General features: G+C 35.8%; 1 long non-coding RNA gene across 5 annotated transcripts; it reads right to left on the reverse strand.

Annotated features, from left to right (window-relative positions):
- Positions 1–10717: 10717 nt before the first annotated feature.
- LOC307002047 lies at positions 10718–12847 on the reverse strand. Of its 5 annotated transcripts, none has more exons than XR_013798406.1 (5): positions 12684–12847; positions 11500–12526; positions 11236–11405; positions 11104–11156; positions 10718–10882 (listed from the first exon to the last, which is right to left on the reverse strand). It is a non-coding gene; the product is annotated as an uncharacterized lncRNA (long non-coding RNA). The 5 variants fall into 5 exon arrangements; XR_013798407.1 differs by having other exon boundaries at positions 11500–12127; positions 12423–12847; XR_013798408.1 differs by having other exon boundaries at positions 11500–11554; positions 11654–12847.
- Between the last annotated feature and the right edge of the window lie 7206 nt (positions 12848–20053).

The raw sequence follows: 20053 nt of genomic DNA on the forward strand, positions 1-20053 counted from the left end.
TTTTTAACAGTTAAGGGGGATTTAACAACGCCCCTTAGCCGTTATAAATTCACTGTAAAACACGGCTTCTTGGGGCTTATTGCTTTAATATACAGCAAATGTGCCGGTAATATACAGCAAATTCCTTTTTGTGCCGGTAGCCAGTGATATTTTTGCAGGTCTGTACTGCATATTTCAGCCTAATTCATTTATGAATTACACCTCTAAATATATTTGTAATATTTCTAAATAATTTATATAATTTCTAAATAATTATATTTAAATGTATTAAGAAACATCAACATAGTGGCTAGTTTTAGGTTGCTTGTTATATAGTTTTTTTTTTCATTCAACTTGCTCACTGAATGGTCCTCTCAAGATGGCCAAGAGCCTAGTGACCCAGAAGAATAGAATCATGTTGCCATGGATTCACAGCAGTAGCCCTAAACTTTTTCATTCAGAATTAACGAACAGAATGTGCCTGTATTTTCTCTCAGTTTTTCATTCAATAGAACCCACTGGAATGTTAAACCACTCTTGCTTTTTGTTATTCTGCAATGGTGTTACCGGGTTGATTTGGCTTCTCTGTCACACACACACACACACACACACAATTACTAACAGGAGACTGTCACTCTACACTGGCCAAGAGGGGACCAGTGTTTCTTGGCATTTTGAAGAAACAAAATGACATACAAAATGTTTTTTCCAGGTCTTTTTTCATTTTCAACTGTTTATTTTTTTTTTAAATATGCCAAGAGGGGACCTGCAACTCTGACCAATGTCTACCTAACTAACCGATGGAATGTTAACACACACACACACACACACACACACACACACACACACACAAATGTGTACCTAACTAACAGGGTGCCTCTAGTCTGCAATGGAACTGTGTGAACACAAAGTGAAGTCTGTCTTCATTATGTAGCCTAACTTTATAAATGTATATGTTCACTCAGGGATCACAATAGGCATACATAAACCTTTTTTTTTATTATTATTATTTTTTTAAGAACCAAACCACACAATTCCCCTTGTTCAGTTGAGGACTTCTAGGTCCATACTTTTCAGTCCATTGTAGATAAATTGTGATTAATTTATCTTCTGGTGCACCGAACCAATTTTAGCATTCTGAGTCTGTGACTGAATTAGACAAACTACACTTAAACTCAAGACAAATTGAATTCAACCCACCACACAAAACTGCCAGCAATTTGTACATTTATCATAGTTATGAAACATTTAATTTTTTAATCATTAGTTGAATATACAGTATATAGCTTACATATTGTATTTACACACATATTTTCATATATATATATATATGAAAATATGTGTGTGTAAATATATTTATTTATGTAAATATATGTAAAAATAAAAATGTTCTTTATGATTATTTCCTTATTTAATTAAAACTTCTGTATTTAAGCCAAACCCAACACCTGACCCAGGTCCTGCTGATCTTGATCCAGATCCTGACAGAGCCAGATGGGTCTGTACGGTCAATATTACTCTCATTCATGTCAATTCTGTCTTGTTTAATTGTCTTTTTTGAACCTGCATTTATCTCCATGTCAACCTTCTTGTACCACACTTTGTTAACCTATTGAGTTTACACCTGCGGTTTGTCTAATGCTTTTTCAGTCAATGTGAGCCAGAAACCACATTTTGTGAGCCAAAACTTACTTGCATTTTGCCATTGGTTTCCTGGTTTCCAATTGAAATAAATATTTTGTAATATGAATTGATTGTTTTAAATTCTGCACTAAAAAATATAATTAAAAAGATATCATTGCCTAAGCTAAGCTTTCAACTTCATATGCATGTCAGTTGCATGCTCGTGCAGGCCAATGCAATGGTGTTCTTCTTTTTGATATGGAAGGTGTACTTTTTTACAAAAACAAAATAACGACTTTATGCAATATTCTCTTCTCTTCCGTGTCAGTCTCTGATGCTGTTTACGTTGTTCTGGGTTAAATCAAAGACAGTATAGGTTTTAAGTAAGAACACCGGCTCACTATGGACTTAATGCACAGCTGCACTACTTCCTGAACTTTAGCCAGCTCCTTTGTTTCCTGTCTGTCATTATTGGACAAACGGATTAATCCAGGTGTGTCTGATTATTGTTGTTGTCAGGCACACCTGGATTAATCAGTTTGTCCAATAATGGCAGACAGGAAACAAAGGAGCTGGCTAAAGTTCAGGAAGTAGTGCAGCTGTGCATAAAGTCCATTGGCCGACTTCTGTGTCAGCATCACACGCACATCACCGTGAACAGCGTCAGAGACTGACACGGAAGAGAAGAAATTGTTGAATAAAGTTGTTATTTTTGTTTTTCTTTTGCACACAAAACGTATTTTTGTCACTTCACTTCATCTAAAATTAAGGTTGAACCACTGTAGTCACATGACTATTTTAACGATGTCTTCACTACATTTCTACACCTTGAAAGTGGAAATAATGTTGCAGTCTATTGAGGGACAGAAAGCTCTCAGATTTCATCAACAATATCTTAATTTGTGTTCTGAAGATGAATGAAGGTCGACTTGGTTATGGGTTTGGACCAACATAAGGGTGAGTAATTTTTGGGTGAACTATCCTTTTAATGCATGTGAGTGAAAAGTTCTTTCCTTACAAAGATTCAGAAACATTGTTTCATTCAATTCAATTGACATTTATTTGTATTGTGCTTTTCACAATACACATCGTTTCAACGCAGCTTGCACGTGTCGACATTACAATTTAGAGTGATCTGTTGATGTGGATGAAATTATCTGGCCAGATGGAAATGAGCGGTGTGACGAATACATTGATTCAGTGGAAACAACAGCAAACATCATCATAGACAAACAAACAGAAATTTCAAAACAGATGTGGCAAAATTATCTTCATGTGAAACCTTATAAATCATGTTTTTCAGAAATATAATTGTAGGCTGTTTAGTGAAACAATAATAATTCAAAAGTTTTGGTGTACACTATTTAAAAAATAATAATAAATGTGATGACTGAAAAGATGAAGCCTAGACTCCTGTAGGCTATGCCTGAGCCAGGTTATATTATGTATTGTCTTTCTGTAAATATAAAATGCCTCAGGAGGACCATAGGTTAGATAGCATCTGAAAATGTAGCCTAAACCTAACTTTTCACAGAAGTCCATCACTTTTGCGTTTGTTAAACTAGCCAATAGCTACAAGGCCACAAGTCCTAAAACAGAGTCAGCGTTTGTTCGTACAAAACCTTGTATCCAAATATTTACAATGTAGCCTACTATAGAGGGCATTAGTAAATTGTATACAATTTAAATTTGCAATCTAAATAAGTAGAAGTAGTTGTTTAAAAAAAAAAAAAGAAGTTTGGTACGGTCCAGGTTCTTAAATCTCGCTCTCTCTGAAAGTGAAAGTAGAAGTGAAATCTTTGTGTTTCACTTTTACTTCTACCTCGATGACGATACACTCCAGCCCATATTTTGCTCCTTTATCGCCGCGTTCACTGTTCTACTCATGTAAACAAACAAGTTTACAATCTTGTATTTCTTGTATCACTATCTATTTCTTGTATCACTATCACTATCCAGATTCTAATGCAGAAAGAGGACAACATTTTGAGTGCAACGACCTAAATATCGGTCCTTCAAACAACATGGAATCGGGCTATAGCCCACGAATCATACAGATTTCTTTCATAGTGGCTTAAAGAGTAAATTCTTTCATTATGCTACACCTCATGTCGTTGCAAACTCATAAGACTGGTTCATCTTCGGAACACAAATAAAGATCTTTTTGATGAAAAACGATCGCTTTATATGATAAAAAGTTTGAATTTAGGCTTTTATTTTTTTACTTTCATCAACTCTGGGAAACTCGTGTTCGTTTGACGTGCGAGAACCAATGAGGTTCATTCTGGTGTGTTACGCAGCACATTTGAGCTTCCACAAGAACCAATGAGGTTTGTTCGCCTGTGACAAGCAGGTTCGGTTGAGCTTCTGTTTATGTTTGCAAAGGGGGTCCATCCGCCGGAAACTGAAGCCTCCCCGGGGGCCGCCATTGTAGCAGAACATCACCTGCTGTTAGCATTCCATTGACTCCCATTCATTTTGGCGTCACTCTGACAGCAAATAACTTTACATCTGAGGCGTCCAAAGACTCCATTTGTCCATTATTCATTTCTAAAGAAACACGACAATGTATAAAAGGCTCCATTATCTTACGTTATGGCCCTGTAGAAGCTGTTTTTGTAAAAATAGGCTAACAATTGCGTCATAACGCGACTCTCTGTCGCACAGTAGAGAAATGACCGCATAGACAGGCGGAGAAGCTCGCAAGCAGTCGGGGGGACGTGGAGGCATAAAGTCAAGGGAGAAGCCCATAGAGAGTGATAAAGTTGCTTCTGCTGCTAGCTCATGGACAGCTAATACTCACGTCTCTTCAGAAAATTTGGACTGATGAACAACAATTCATATGGATTAGTTTTACAATCTCTTTATGAACTTTTTGAAGCATCTAAGTGTCAATTGCGTTGCTGTCTGTCTATGGAGGGATAGAAAGCTCTCAGATTTAATCAAAATATGTGTTCCAAAGATGAATGAAAGACTTATGGGTTTGGAAAAACGGGTTTGTGAGTGAACTATCCCTTAACAGTTAGTTACAATCGCCATCCTTGCATCCCTTATTCATGGATAAAACCAACATAGCCTATGGAGCAACATAAGGGTAAGTAAATGGTGAACTATTTAGGCAAAATATTCCTTCCCATTTTATAATTAAAGTGTTGAATTGTGTATATTTTTGCAGCACATAAAGTAGGCCTACTGGCAGAGAGGTCATCTGAGAGAAACTGTAGTAGCCTAATCAAGACTGATGCTTAAGGCTATTTAGGACATGTCAAAAAGGATCCTGCTTTTTCTTCCCCCAAATTCGCAAATTATATTTCATAATAACGGAACAGGCCTATATAGCACATGATTCATACTGCTGTTATTGTATTCGTGGTAATTTTTGTATCTTGACAGTTGTGGTCACTTTGAACTGTTGTGTTGTGTGGAAAAGAGCTGCATGAAGATTCTATTAAAATTCTTTTAAAAAAAAGTTGTCATGAAGTAGAAGTTGCTATAGTCTTTTGTTCCCTATATTGTGACGTGTACTTTTGATCAAGGACAAAAAAATGTTGCGCCAGTAAACACGTCATCAGAGAAGAGATGTCATTGCAACAGGAAGAGGAAGTTATTTCGATTGCAAGGAAACAATATATATATATTTTAAATAATGATGTCCAATGATACATCTTTTATAATAAATACTGCAATATTTCATTAAAAAATAAGAATTGTCATTTTTTATTTCATGGGGACTTATATAATAGCTTTTTTTCCATCGTGTGGGTCAATACCTTTATTAACCCAAAGTATTGAGTGTAAGTGCAAGCTTTCGTCTTAATCAGAATGTCGTACATTGTTTTCCACTAAATGTGACTTGGCTTTAACAGCATCACTTCGCTAGCCTAGAGAGAATAGAGCTTTTGTTGGACTGAAAATGGGACTTGATTCAGGGGCCCATCTCTCCGTGACAAGAATAAAGTGAAGCTCTGAACAAAAAGCTCAGTGGTGAATTTGTGATTTATATTCTCCGCTCTGAGACAACCACATAATCATGGGGCAGGAAAGCAGAGTTTTCTCATGAAGCTCATGCAATCAATAGCTGACATATTGATAATACTATTAAAATAATGCTGTGTTTGCTTGGAACTGTCACTGGAGAGATCAATTCAAATGTTGTGCTTCAAAGCAATAGGTTTTTGACAGTATATTTGGCCTTTTCATTATTTATGTTATTTTGTCTTATATATGAGAAAATATGAGCTCTTGAATGGTTTGCAGCGTAGGATGAGGCAATAGAAACATCTATGTTGTAAAGGTTTCATGGTCGGGTCCAGGTCAGGATATATTTAGAACTTAAGCAGTTCAGGTATTCTGTGTATTGATCATATTTTCTGTCTCCATAGTAAGACTATGCTGGACACTGAGAGAAGAGTTTATAATTAAACCTGAGGGAGTCTGGCAGGGATTCGAAGGACCATGACCCTGTCCTGTCATGGCAAGATTTCACAGATACATGGTAATTTTCGGGATTGATGCATTTATCCTTTGTCCTCTGTGCGTTTTGTCTGACAGCAACATCGCTGTCATTTTACATGGTATAAGCTTTTAACTATTATTTTCTGCTATCCTATTGTGACTGCATGTGTTTGAGTGAAATAGTTGGGTCAAGGTGTAGGCAGGGAGTCAAATATAGGTTACTATGCCAAATATGCAGATTCGTGACTGAATTTGGACAAACTACTGTTCAAATGTTTAGGCTCAGTGAGAATGTTTATTTTAATTCTAATGTAATATATTTTAGAATGTAAATTATTAATGTGATGGAAACGCTGATTTTTTTAGCAGCCATTAATTCAGTCTTCAATCATATGATCCTTCAGAAATCATTCTAATGCTCATTTGGTCCTCACGAAAAATGTTGTATTATTATCTATGCTAAAATGATTTGTTCTGGTATATATATATATATATATATATATATATATATATATATATATATATATATATATATATATATATATATATATATATATATATGCTTTTATTCAGCAAGGACATTAATCGATCAAAAGTGACTTTTACAGTTTGGGGTCAGAGTGATTTTCTTTTTTGGAAGAAATTAATACTTTTATTCAGTATTACTTGCTGAATAAAAGTATACATTTTTTTCCAAAAAGAAAATTAAACTTCCCCCAAACTTTTGAACAGTAGTGTAGATAAGGACAGCTTTAGGTCACTTTATAAGTAATTAGTGCAATTAGTGCACAAAATATGAAAATTAACTTTGATTGCTTTTTAAAACGGAGCAGGAATTATGGCTAATTGGTTGCATTATGAACACTCTTAAAACAAAGGGTGTTTTCACAGAGATGCCATGCATAGAAGAATCATTTTGGGTTCCCAAAGAAGCTTATGTTTTATTAACAAAGGCATTTATATACATATTATTCAACATATTTTTGATCTGACTGAACTGACACCACTGAACTGAACTGAGCTGGACGATGACATCACTGTTTTCTCCAAAGCTGCTGTATAGATAAATTAACCAATTTAATAACTAATGATTTTTTAAATGGACACTGAACTTACTTTAATGCAACTTAGTTGCATTATTTTCCTGTTATCACTGTAAAGCTGCTTTGAAACAATCTGTATTGTAAAAAGCGCTATATAAATAAAGGTGACTTGACTATATAAATAGCTGACCCACCTCTGTCCATTGACAGTTTTCCAGCATCCCTCCCCGTCTCCACACTCTTATCTGTTCTTATCCCTGCCAGGGATACAGGGGGAGTATTCTGGGTTCGGGCCACATTCCGATCTCGCAGCCCTACCCCCGGACAGCGCCAAATACACATGCTCTTTACTCTATATTTGATTATATAAGGGTGAACTCATGAAACAGTTCTTAAAATATATATTTTTTCTAATTGTGAGGAACATTTTAATAATCTAAAGAACCTTTTTTCATTATAAAGAATATTTTAAGGGAAAGGTTCCATGGATGTTCTTCATGGAACCAATAAAGGCTTTATTTTTAAGAGTGAGAAGAATAATGCAGATCGTGTCTCTTCTTCAATGAAGGGTTCGTTGTGTCCACGGAATTTGTGTTTTCCTGTTTGTTCGACAGTTCAAACTGTACTTTTACACACTGTCTACTTATTATTTTAAGCTTTTACAAAGTTACATAAAGGATGAGAGATGGAAACAGTATTTGGTCTTTGCATTGGACCTGTTGGTTTCAGAAATAAATCCTGCTGTTAAAGGGATAGTTCACCATTTTTTTTTTCTGTCATCAATCATTAATTCACCCACATGCCATTCCAAACCCACCTGACTTTCTTTCTAGAACACAAAAGAAGATATTTTAAAAGTGGTTTGACCCTAGATTAGAATAAAAGTAAATGAGATCCAAAACAATTTGACAATTGCATTTTTGGGTTGTCACACTTAGTTGTGTGGTTGAAGCTTTCTTGTATACAGTAGCACTATATGTGAAACTGTTGGATTGAATTCTTCAAATAAATGCTTAATATTGAGTTATTTATCATTAAGTGGTCAGATATGGCCATTTAAATATATAAAGTCAAGGTTTGGGTGAGGTAGATTTTTCTGAAAAATCCTTATTCAGTTTTTTACACTCTGTTGCCCTCTGCTGGCAATGGTATATCATTCCCTGTTCATAAAAATAAAAAAATAGACTATGGCTGGATGACATCTACAGAGACTGTTTTCACTCATACATTCACTGTCTAGTCTGATATTTTGCATAGCTTTCAATTTCCAGATATTTTAATGTTTTGCAGTTCATAAATAGACATTTCATTTTGTCCATAGTCAGTATGAATCTTTGACACCCTCCTTGAACACACTCTCAGGGAAAGAAGGAGGTATCCGAATCCTTCAGATCCCAATTACTTTGAATTTCACACCCCCGGCTGAGCTGAAGAGCCTGACACATCTGCAATGCAGTTATCTTCTGAAACGATACTTCCAGAGAAGTCATTTTCTATTTGTTAGGGAACAGACGCTAAGGAATTGCTGGTGGATGTCACACTGTAAACAAACACTTATCACCTAAACACACAGTCATTAACCTGTCAGGCATTAGCATGTGCTTGTTAGCAGAGCGAATTATCATAAACTATGAGAACAGCTGAGGCACAGAGATATTACAGTATACATTACAGCTTAAAATCCGGACTAATGGAGCTGCTTATAGTAAATACAAACCAAAATGCTTAATCTAAATGCTAAAAAAGCTAGACTTCCCAGAGCTCAGGGCTTTTATTCAAATGAGGTTGTATGTTTTCCCACCCCCTAACTAGGAAGTTTTGAAACCATAATGACAGATTTCTTATGTACAGTATATATATACAGAGTCCTTCATTTATAGTAACAGTTATGGTATACAATAGTAACAAATTTAACAGAAAGACAGAAATCTTGAGTGAAATTCAGTTTGAACTTTTCAGTAGTTGGATAAAAGTATATTAAATGGAGGTACTGTCCTACATTTTTAGGAAAATATGTTTTACAAAAATATACAGTAGTGACCAGGGATGTCCGTCTGGCCGAAAAATTGGCATCTTTGCCCATTATTAAAATATTATTAAAAATGTAAAATTCGTAAGCATATTGCACAGTTGTGCTTGGAGGAAATTGTTTTATTTGTGATAACACAATGAAACATTTTTGACCACGCTATCATACAAAGAAATTATAAACACATGCAAAAACAAAAGTAACTTGGTAATACATGTATGCTTTTTCCTGTGAGCTTTGGTTTTCTATGCAATTTATTTTATTTATTTATTTATTTATTTATTGCATAGTGAAATTAAACCTGTAGCTGTAGGTTTTGCCTTTTTTGCCAAATAATTTAGTCAGATAAATACTTTAACCCAGTTTGGTTTTTTTATTTGAAATATTTAAAAAATATTAAATATTTTCCTCATATTTTGATGGTTTAGTCAAACGTGTAGTGTCATTAAAAAACAAATATCCCCTCTGGACATTACTTTTGGCCACCGTTGTTACATCCAGCAGCTGGAGTTTTGTTCATTATTGTTTGATCACTGCCACCTGCGTGTTGTTATCTGGTTAGCTCTGCCTATTTAAGCACAGTTTTTTTCTTTATAGGCTTGTTTGAGATGCGCCTCACTTGAAATGTAGCTGAGAGTAGGTGGTTGCAGTGTGGTGTAGCAAAAAAAGTGCGGGCAAGCCGGACAGTTCTCTCTTCTCACAGTGGATCAGATACCTGTGAGATCTAAGACAATAATTGCAGGATTCACGCTCATGTGCTGTGTTGCTACTTTCTATACTGTCGTCATCAAGTCGTTTGCCATTGCTGTGCCCACCTGCAGAATCTGATAAGTCCGACAAGAGTTTTTTTTTACATACGTCAGCATGACATCAGAGCAAGTTGGACCACACTCATGTATGTATCGCTGCAGCCCGGAGACCCGCAGGTGGGAGGAGCTTACGCCGCAAGTGGGAGGAGCTTATGCCGCAAGTAGGAGGGATTTCACAAATGTGCAAGTAGGAGGAGTTTACGCCGCAAGTGGGAGGAGCTTATGCGGAAATCCCCAAGCTGTCATTGCCGAGGACGGCGGTGAATGAGTATGACAGGAAGTAGCGACAGTAATGAAAATAAACGATCAAATATTACGTTCCTCATCATGGTCTGATTTCTTACAGCTTTGTTATTATTGTGTGTGTCCAATACCACTCACTGTCAATAATGAAGTCACGTCTTTACACCTTTTACCATACTTAAAGTGATGGTGTTTTAAATTCATTAAAGTGATGGTGTTGTAAATTCATCAGGCTGTGGGCCTTATTCAAGCATATTTCTGAATATTAGCGACATATTCTACAGTATCAAGTAAGCTAAATGAACATTAAAATGTGATGCAATTGGACTCAGTGAAGTGAATGTGTAGCTAAATACATGAAAAACATTTGGCTAATGAAAAAAAAAAAAGTTATCCATCTTTACTGCATTTTTTTAAATAGCAGACAAATTTTCTTCTGCAGAAGTGTTACACATATATTACATTTAAATCTCAGGGTAGATAAATTTTTTTTTTCAATGAAAATCATGTACAAGTCACTCAGAATTGATTGCAAAAGTGTTTATTTTATTTTATTATTTTTAGTCTCTTTTTTTATTTGTAAGGACACTATATCAGCTCATTAGAACTGATCTGCATGCAGTGAAAACTGCGAAATCCAGGGTGGAAGGTTTCTGAATAAATGCCCTGGAGCTCGCCTCGCTTTCCCTTCCCAGCATAACCTGGTGGATACACAAGAAGCACAACAAGAACTAGGGTTTATAGTTGATATTGAACATTTACAAACATTAAGAATAATTTCTCAGCTCTGTAGGTCCATGCCATGCAAGTGAATGGTGTCCAGAACTTTTAAACTCCAAGGAATGACATAAGTAAATTTGATTTTTAGTTTTCCTTTAGACTAACAACTAGTTTATTCATCACCAATTTACACAAAACGTACCAGGTGTGAAGAAGAACTTCAAGAAGTATGTTCTTCAGCAACGCTCCTGATAACTGAAAAGATAGCAACAGTTAGCACAGGCCGTTAAACAATGTTAAAAAGCACATTATATAACATTATTCCTCCAACTACCTTGAAGATGAAGCATGATGGAGGGTCATCGTCTTTTAACAGCTCATTTTTAAAGAAAAATATAGGCCTAAGTGGATTAAAGTTGTTCTATGATACACATTTTAAATCATCATTTAAATTGATTATGCATACCTTGCTAAAAACAGAGGGCACGACTGGGGTTTGGTCTGCTAAAATAAAGTAATTTAAAATTAGCTGACCAATATTATAGTAACATAATTTGAAACCCAGATTAGTGTATGTATTTTTTTCTTTAGTTCTTACTTTTGCAAGTTCAGTTTTTTTCCCTTCCCATAGGTTTCAGGGAGTGCAGAGCATTCTGAAAGAGGATTAGAATAAAAAAAAAGGTGATACAATTATCCAATAATTTTTAATTTGACAAAAAAAATATCAGCAAAATATAAAAAGCTGACAATACCAGCTACAACAGCTCGTTTTCTCTTTCTCCCATGTCTTCCACAATTTGATTGTCATGCAACAAAAACAAATAAAGTAAGCAATTGAACAAGTACAATATCAAAATTAATTGAATGCAAGGATGCATTACATTGATCACAAATTACAGTAAAGACTTTTGTAAATAAAAAAAGAAATCTAATTAATGGTCCATTTTTTTATATTTTTTTGAAAAAAAACTTATTCACCAATGAATACAAAAAAAATTCAACTTTTGTCAAAAATGATTGGATATACGATCTCCTATTCATAGTGAATATAACAATAATATTTTGGTCAACTTACACCCATGTACTACCACCCAAGATAAATGGGACTGAAGGTGGCCTGTTGCCTGGAAGTTCTCATCAAATTTTGTATTGTCCTTAGGACAAAGTGGACAGTGAAATGTTGTGCACTTGAGGCATACCTGCACATCTTTCACTGATAAGTGAACCTAAAACACAATAACATGCGTTTCACATTTATTTCACTGATTGTTATGAGTAATATATTTTATAAAATAATTATGATATTAAAACAAATGTTTCAATTGCATTACATTGTGGATTACGCAGAAAAAAAGCATAACTACAATGAAAACAAGTATTAAAAGAATTGCATGCATTGTACAATTAAGTTAGGAGTTGTTTTCTAATATCAAATCCATTTACAAAACGTTTAAGACATTTACAATTTGAAAATCAATGCAGTCCTAAGTAAAACTTACAAAAATTACACTGCCACAATACCTTATTATGGTCTTCAGAATTCATAATCTGGAGAGCAAATTGTAGAAATGGAATGCAGAAAAGATCTTGTCATGCACGTTACAGATTTTGTAATTTGTGTGCTTCTAAAAAAACGACAGGAAATTTATTTGGATACACTTTACCCTTATTCTTTTGTAATACATCAAGACTAAAAACAGTGTACAAGCGCCATTATGAAATAGTCTTTTTCAGAATTTATAATGCTTTTTTACAAAACTAAAAACTGTACAACAAGCTTACCCCTTCATCTCAACAGCACGCTGACATGTGAAAACACAGGTGATATAAATAAAATAAACCAATCAAAATCCTCTGGAAGTTTGTACAGCCCACTTGCGGGTAAAGCTCCACCCACTTGCTGGTACCCACCCACTTGCAGCTGGCTCCGACCTCCGTTTATACCCTACTCACCACACTCGGATACATTTCTAATTGACTTGCATCTCGCGGTGATCGCAGATTTTGCTAATCTCAAACGAGCCTTATGTCTTTGCTTAAGCCTGGCTCACACTACAGGAGTTTCAGCCCGATTTATGCCCGATTTACCCCTCCCGAGAATCTGAGAAAAAAATATTGTCGAGGATCTCGATCGGTTCCGATGTTCGGCGCAGATTATCTGGTAATGTGAGGTGTTCACAGATCGAATCTTGCACCTCCCGATCTGCTCGCAGACACATCGGGGCCGCCCCGATAATATCAAACATGTTTGATATTTAGGATTCAAAATCGGGCATAAAACGACTGATTACGTCAGTACTTCCACAATAGCCAATGAGAGACCGGATTACAAGGAGACGGAAGTGACGGAACTTTTGAAAATGTCAACCGCGAAAGCAGCTGTCCGGTGGACAACGGAGATGGACCAGACCTGTTGCATTAGGTTGCTAAATTTCCTGCTTCTATGTTGGAATACAATAACACCTATTTGATTTAACTTGTACTAAAACACAGTTCTACACCGTTTCAGAGTACGTTAGCGCTATAAACTAGTGCTAACATGTTGCCAAACAACTGTAAACAATCTAGCTCCTGCTAGCGCACTACTGTAAACATTTTAAAATAGTTAAAAATCGTACCTCTAGTTCTCGCTGAAGAACAGACAATCCATGCTGACCCCGTCTCCCCAACCATTTTCTCGTCCATGCTCGTTTGGTTTCCTTTTGTTTTTTATTGCTACAAAGAATAAGTATTAATACAGCAAGTTGCCGCACAGTATCCATTTTGTTTACATGCGCTTCCGTGAGATCGCGTCACGTGAGGTGGTAAATCTGGCAAGATAATCTTAAGAATATCTTGTAGTGTGTGATGCCCCACTATTTTGCGCCACACAGATTTCTACAAGTCATTGTGCCCAGGGGCCTCTGAACTCTTAATCCGGCTCTGGTCATGTGTGAACAGCTCAACAACTTGAACACTCCTGATTTCACAGAGAGAAAGTCATATAGTGTGAACCGCACAGTTCAGCCTGACGTTTTAAAATCCTGCAGTGTGAACTTGCCTTAATAAGCATGTCAATGACGTCATCATCTTCAGAGATTCGTTTTTTTGTTTTTTGCTGGATACATTATTTTGGTTTCCCGTGTTTACGATATTGACTCTTGTGTCTGTTTTTTTATTTATTACCCTTTTTGCCTGTGTTTCCTGCCCCATGTGCTTGCTATATGGATTTACCATACTGGATTACCCTAATAAACAACTGCATTTGGATCCTCAACCCTTCAGAGCAGTTTCGTGACAACTGTACTTGATAAACATTGATTGTTAGGTATTTTTTTAGAAGAGACTATTTTCTTTAAAAAAAAAAATACTAGGGATTTATGCCATTAAATTTATTAATATAAGCTGTAACATTCAGATTTTACAACACTTTCCGTATGAATTTACTATTAACAGTAGGCCTATCTCTGCAATAAACTCCACCAAGAACAGATTCATTGTTATTGTATATTATCCATATCCCTTGGACTGATGAAGTGGACAAATGCAGCGTGAAGATATTACTGTTGTGTGTGATTGCCTACCAGGAGCCGGATAAAATTTTCCATAGTTTAATCAAGTTACGTCTCTTCATTCATGTATAGTGTCCATTAGGCATATGGAAAACTCAGCAGATGTGAAGAAGGTTATTAAGACCACCCGAGGCTACTAACCATTACTGCTTTATTGTAATTTACATTTTATGATATTGCCTAGGCTTTCCTGACTTTAAAAAATGAAGCAGAAATTAAATGAAATAAAATGTATATACATCCCTGTTGTAGTTTAAAAAAAATGACTTGCTAATTTATTGCACCCTCTACTGGTCAAATTTCGTGACAGCGCTGACAATTAGTTTCCTCAAACCCATATATCATGCAGACAAATGGGTGAGTAGGCTGCAGTTCTCATCTCCCAGGAACATAATTGAAAATAATTGAAAAGTTCACACCAACATTCAAGAAGGTGGGATATGGAAATACAAAGAAGAGCGATTCAACTGCTAATATTTACTGCAATCCATCAATATCAGATATTAGTTAGATAAATTATTTCTTAGATGAAGGAGAGCTAGTTTGTTAGGGTTGAATGTAATGAGAGAAGAGGCAGAGAGTTCGGCAGTAAAACGTAGAGGACACATTATGTGTAATAGGATGCATTTGGATGAGCAAAATGAGCCAAAGGCAGTTCAGCACCCTCACAACAAGCTTTGATTGATCTTCTTTACGCTGGCAGGAGACAGAGCGACTGAACCATAGAGAATGCATGCAATAAAACATGGGAACTGTGAACCCACCAAAAATCCTTTCCACTATAGAGCGAGGAGAGCCAGTAAGCTAGTCTCAGTCAGAAAGTGTACCTCGGCTTTTAAGGCCTAATCCATTAGCACGTATTCAGCAAGCACAAAGCTGTATCAGAGATCTCGAAGAACACAAAAAGAAAGCTGTCAGGTGAACAAGAATATTCTCTTTAGCTTTGACTCCTTCAATGGGGACAGAGAATAGAATTGTGTCAAAATCAGAACCCCCTTGATTACATGGAGCAGGCTTTCAGAAAAAAGTTTCGTGTGCAAAATAAAGAGGGTAGGCCGTGATTATGGCCTTGCTGTGAATTAGAAGTCTTTCATGGATTTGCGTAATGCCTTTGATTATGTTTAAGTGGTGGAATGGGAATAGGGCTCATCTGGAAAGCTGGAGGCCGTGTGGGATGAATGTGATGGAAAGAGAGAACTGAACGGCACGTCAGAGGAAAAGCACACATAAAAGCAGGCGGACATGTGCCATTGTGGATTTCAGTAATTGCTGAGAGACAATGAGGAGGGCCTATTCTTTTGAAACACACTGCTTTTCAAAGCATGAAATCTATGAAATTCATGACATGTATTGGTGATTAACCAGTCAGACCCACAAGGTCAGAGCTCTAATGGATGACCATTAATTCTGTAAGATTTATTGAAGATATTGTAATGCATGCTTGAGTCTACATTTCACAGCATATAGACTATGCATATTTCAACCATGACAACTATTCAACCATGAATAGTTTAGCATGCTATTGAATATGGCAATGTTAATGTATTGGGTCTTGGCGGATTAGATCTGATACACTGACTTGATATGGACTTGCTAATGATAATAGATACACATACGCAATGCTGTAAGCATGTAAGATATGCTGCTGCAAAAATAGACAAACATAAATTCAGGTGGAGCTGGGGGAGGAGGAGGGTTTCAGAAGATCTGAAATTACCTTAGCAAACAGATTTAAATGTTGAGCAAGCAATCTAACTGACTGCAGGATCAGCAGAGGCCAATCAGCTTGTGCCATGTGGTAATGATGTCATTGCTTGCAGATTGCATGTAAAGGACCCTATCAGCTTGCATAGAGTTTCATGACTGAACTATATATGTTAGTATGAAATTGTCAAAATTGCATTATTATATTCAATGTATCCAGAGACATGATTATGATTAAGTAACAATTAAATGTATAATGTAATTGGATTAGATAAATTATAACATCAAGTTTCCAAGCAAAATGCCACTATGCAAATAATAAATGGGCAATTTCTGCAGATGCTTGGTTTGATATTTTATTGAATGCAATGAAATTCCAAAATTTGAATTGTGACAAATGTGTATAGAAGTGTCCAAATATGCTTGAAATGCATAAAATGTCTGTTAGAAAGAGATAATAATTGAGTGAGGTTTTTGCTTAATATAACTAAAACCGATCTTCCATATAAAAATACTTAATACATTTTATTTAATTGTTTAATTGTATTTCATTTTATTATTTAATTTAATTTTGTTTTGTTTTATTTTATTTATTTTATATTAAGGATATTTGATGGAAGAAAATTGTGAGCCATTTTCCAATTCAGCAGTAGGAAGTCAGTGTACCAAAGCAATGGCATTTTATAATGTCACATGGACGATTTTGCATTATCTCTCCAGTCAGGTAAGTAGTTAGCATTATGAGCTTCATTGTTCGTCTGCCAAGGCTGAAGGATTATGTGTGTATGCATGAGTGTGTTTTCTTTTTCAAACTCCACTGAGTCATAACAATTTGAAAGAAGTTTTTGTTCCCTTTATGTCTCGTGTCTGTTCTTTTCCTGTGCTCTGACACATTTTGCCCAGTAATCACTCATCATCATTGTATCTAATAATTCATGCTTTTATGACAGATGAAACCCTTTGGAGACACATCTCATCAGCAGTCAAGTATGGTGTGCGGACCACGCTCATACTGATCAGATAGCTGAGCATTATTTCAGCGCGGGACATGTTAGGGAGTAATCTTTCAATTTAATGAGAGCTGCATTTAATTGGGCACACCCTATTAATCGCACAATATCCATTACTCTGTAGTTGTCTTACTTTGTTATGTTTGCTTGAATGAGGTGCATGTTGGATGTCCTGATCAATGCTCACTCCAAGTCATGTGTTTACATGCTGCAGCACTACTGACACAATTATGATTATAAAGACCGGTTAATGAATTGAAGATGACAGAGATACACTCAAAAGTGATGCCACTGCTGCTAATTGCTAGGTGATTTTAATTAACTTCAGGCACTTTAAATGACTAATCAAACCACTTTACAGGCCCATTCCTACAGTGACGAGGCTTGTGTGTTTTGCTCATGCAAGCGTTTCTTTATGACAAGGATGCTTAAATGGGCACTGCTTAATTAGAAAGGGACCAATGGTGAGTCGAGGAGAGCGGAGTGCGTTGACATCTGCTCCTGGTGAAAGAGTGCTAGGTCAGCATTTCCCATGTAATGGACAAAAAATGCAAAAGATTATGTGGGGAAAATAGACATTTTAGCCTCCTTTTAGCCTGAATTTCAGCATCATTACTCTTCAGTGTCACACGATCCTTCAGAAATCATTCTAATATGCTGATTTGATCTAAATATGTCTTCTTATTATTAATGTTGAAAACAGTTGAGCTGCTTAATATTGTTGTGGAAACCATGATACTTTTTCAGCATTCTTTGATGAGTAGAAAGCTCAAAAGAACATAATTTATTTGAAATATAAATGTTTTGTAACATTGCTGTCGCATTTTATTAATTTAACGCATCCTTGCAAAATAAAAGTATTAATTTCTTAACAAAGTCTTACTGATCCCAAACTTATAGGAATATGCTGTTTAATACTATATCAGCTTCTCAGGGCAGTATACTGTAACAAGCAACAGTTTGTGTTTCACAGTATATATTGCCCTGCGCTGAGCTATGTGCCTGCTCGGACTTCATCCTTTGTTTTTCTCCCTGCATTGCTCGCGGCTGTGAGTTAATGGAGGAATAGAACTGCATTCAGAGGCAGGTTGAATAGTAAATGACTTGAAAAGGTGTCATGTGCAGAGTACATTCTGGCCACCTGGTGGCAGACACAGCATTCTTAAATGTAGCATCTTTACTCAGGTGTTTTTTTTTTTAAGGGCTGACAAGAATCCTTGTGTCAAAACACTACAACCCCGTTTTTTACTCAAACTAGTGGTAATTGGGATATATTTTGGTGTGTTCATGCAGACTTTATATTCCTATTCTTCAAAAAGATATGTTTTGCGTGTGTGAGACTCATGTTGTCCTATATTTCTCCAACTTCACCATTAAACATGTAATGAGTAGAGCTACACAAATTAAATTGTAATGAAATGCGCACAAGGAGAGTGTGTGTCATAATGAAGCAGTGGCAACATGTCTGAATATTACATGTGTTTATATTTAGCATCTTTGATTCACTAAGAATGACTGTTCTCATGGGCACTTTTCTTCTTTTGTAAAGGACTTTATGTCAGAAGTTGGGCTGCTTTCATTTCCTTGTTCCTTTGAGCATTCGCAAAAACTCTTTGAATTGAGTGCCAGGTGTGTGAATTGAACGCTCTTCCTGTGAATCCATAGGATTTTCCTGAACTCAAGCGTGAAAGAGTGAGCATACTGCTCTGGAGAACAAAGAGACACAACAGGATGAACGCTGAGCCAAATGTAGCTAACACATATTTATTCTCTTCTCATAATTCCCATGGAAATACCTATCGACTTGAATTCTAGGTGTTTTTTTCTTGTGCTTCACCCAGTTCTCACCACCCACAGTGATGTATATTGAACACAAAAATGACAAACTGCCAAGCTCTAATTTGATTGACAGGCAGGTATGAAAGTTGGTGTCCAAGCCCTATGTTGTAGACAGTTTTTGCTTAACATTCATATATATTATATAGTCATGTAATTTTCAATTATTAATAATTATTCAAATATTTTCAACAATTAAGTGATACTTTAATGCTGTTTGGGGGGAACTTGATGTATGCAAACCAAAAGATGAGATTATTCACAACAAATTAATGATACATCCTTGCTAAAGTATAGCAAGGATGTCCTTGTCATAAAGAAGTAAAAAAAAAACCCCAAATATTTAGGGGCAGTAGTTTTTTGTTCTTATAAATGCTTACCAAGATTGCATTATTTGATCAAAAACGTAATTTATAAAAAAAATCCGCTTTTTTTAAAATGAAAGAATTTGAAAGTCTTTAGTGTCACTTTTGATGAATCTAGGCTTTTATTCACATATAAACATTAATCAACTCACACATCAGTTGTGAAAAACGGAAGCTAAGTCATGCTTGACGTGTGAGAACCAATGAAGTTCATTCTTGTGTGTTACACTTGTGCTTCTGTAAGAACCAATGAGGTTTGTTCTCATGCGTTAAGCAGGTTTGGTTGAGCTTCTGTTTATGTTCGCTTATCAATAATGCTAATATGTGAATAAAAGCCTAAATTCAGTCTGTTCATCATGTAAAGTGATCGTGTCTCAATTCATACTGATTAGTTTTTAGATGTCTTTATAAACTTTTTGAAGCATCAAAATGGTAGTTGCATAGCTGTCAATGGAGGGACAGAAAGCTCACAGATTTCATTAAATATATCTTCATTTGTGTTCCAAAGATGAACAAAAGTCTTTCGGGTTTGGAACGACATGAGGGTGAGTAAATCATGACAGAATTTTCATTTTTGGGTGAACTAACCCTTTAATGCATCCCTGCTGAATAAAAAGTATTTCTTTCTTCCTATGTTTGAATGGTCTTCATTAGAAAAAGAAGATTTCTGCCCACATAATAATAGT

This window comes from Phoxinus phoxinus, assembly GCF_949152265.1.
Source record: "Phoxinus phoxinus genome assembly, chromosome: 7".
Classification (NCBI taxonomy): Eukaryota; Metazoa; Chordata; class Actinopteri; order Cypriniformes; family Leuciscidae; genus Phoxinus; species Phoxinus phoxinus.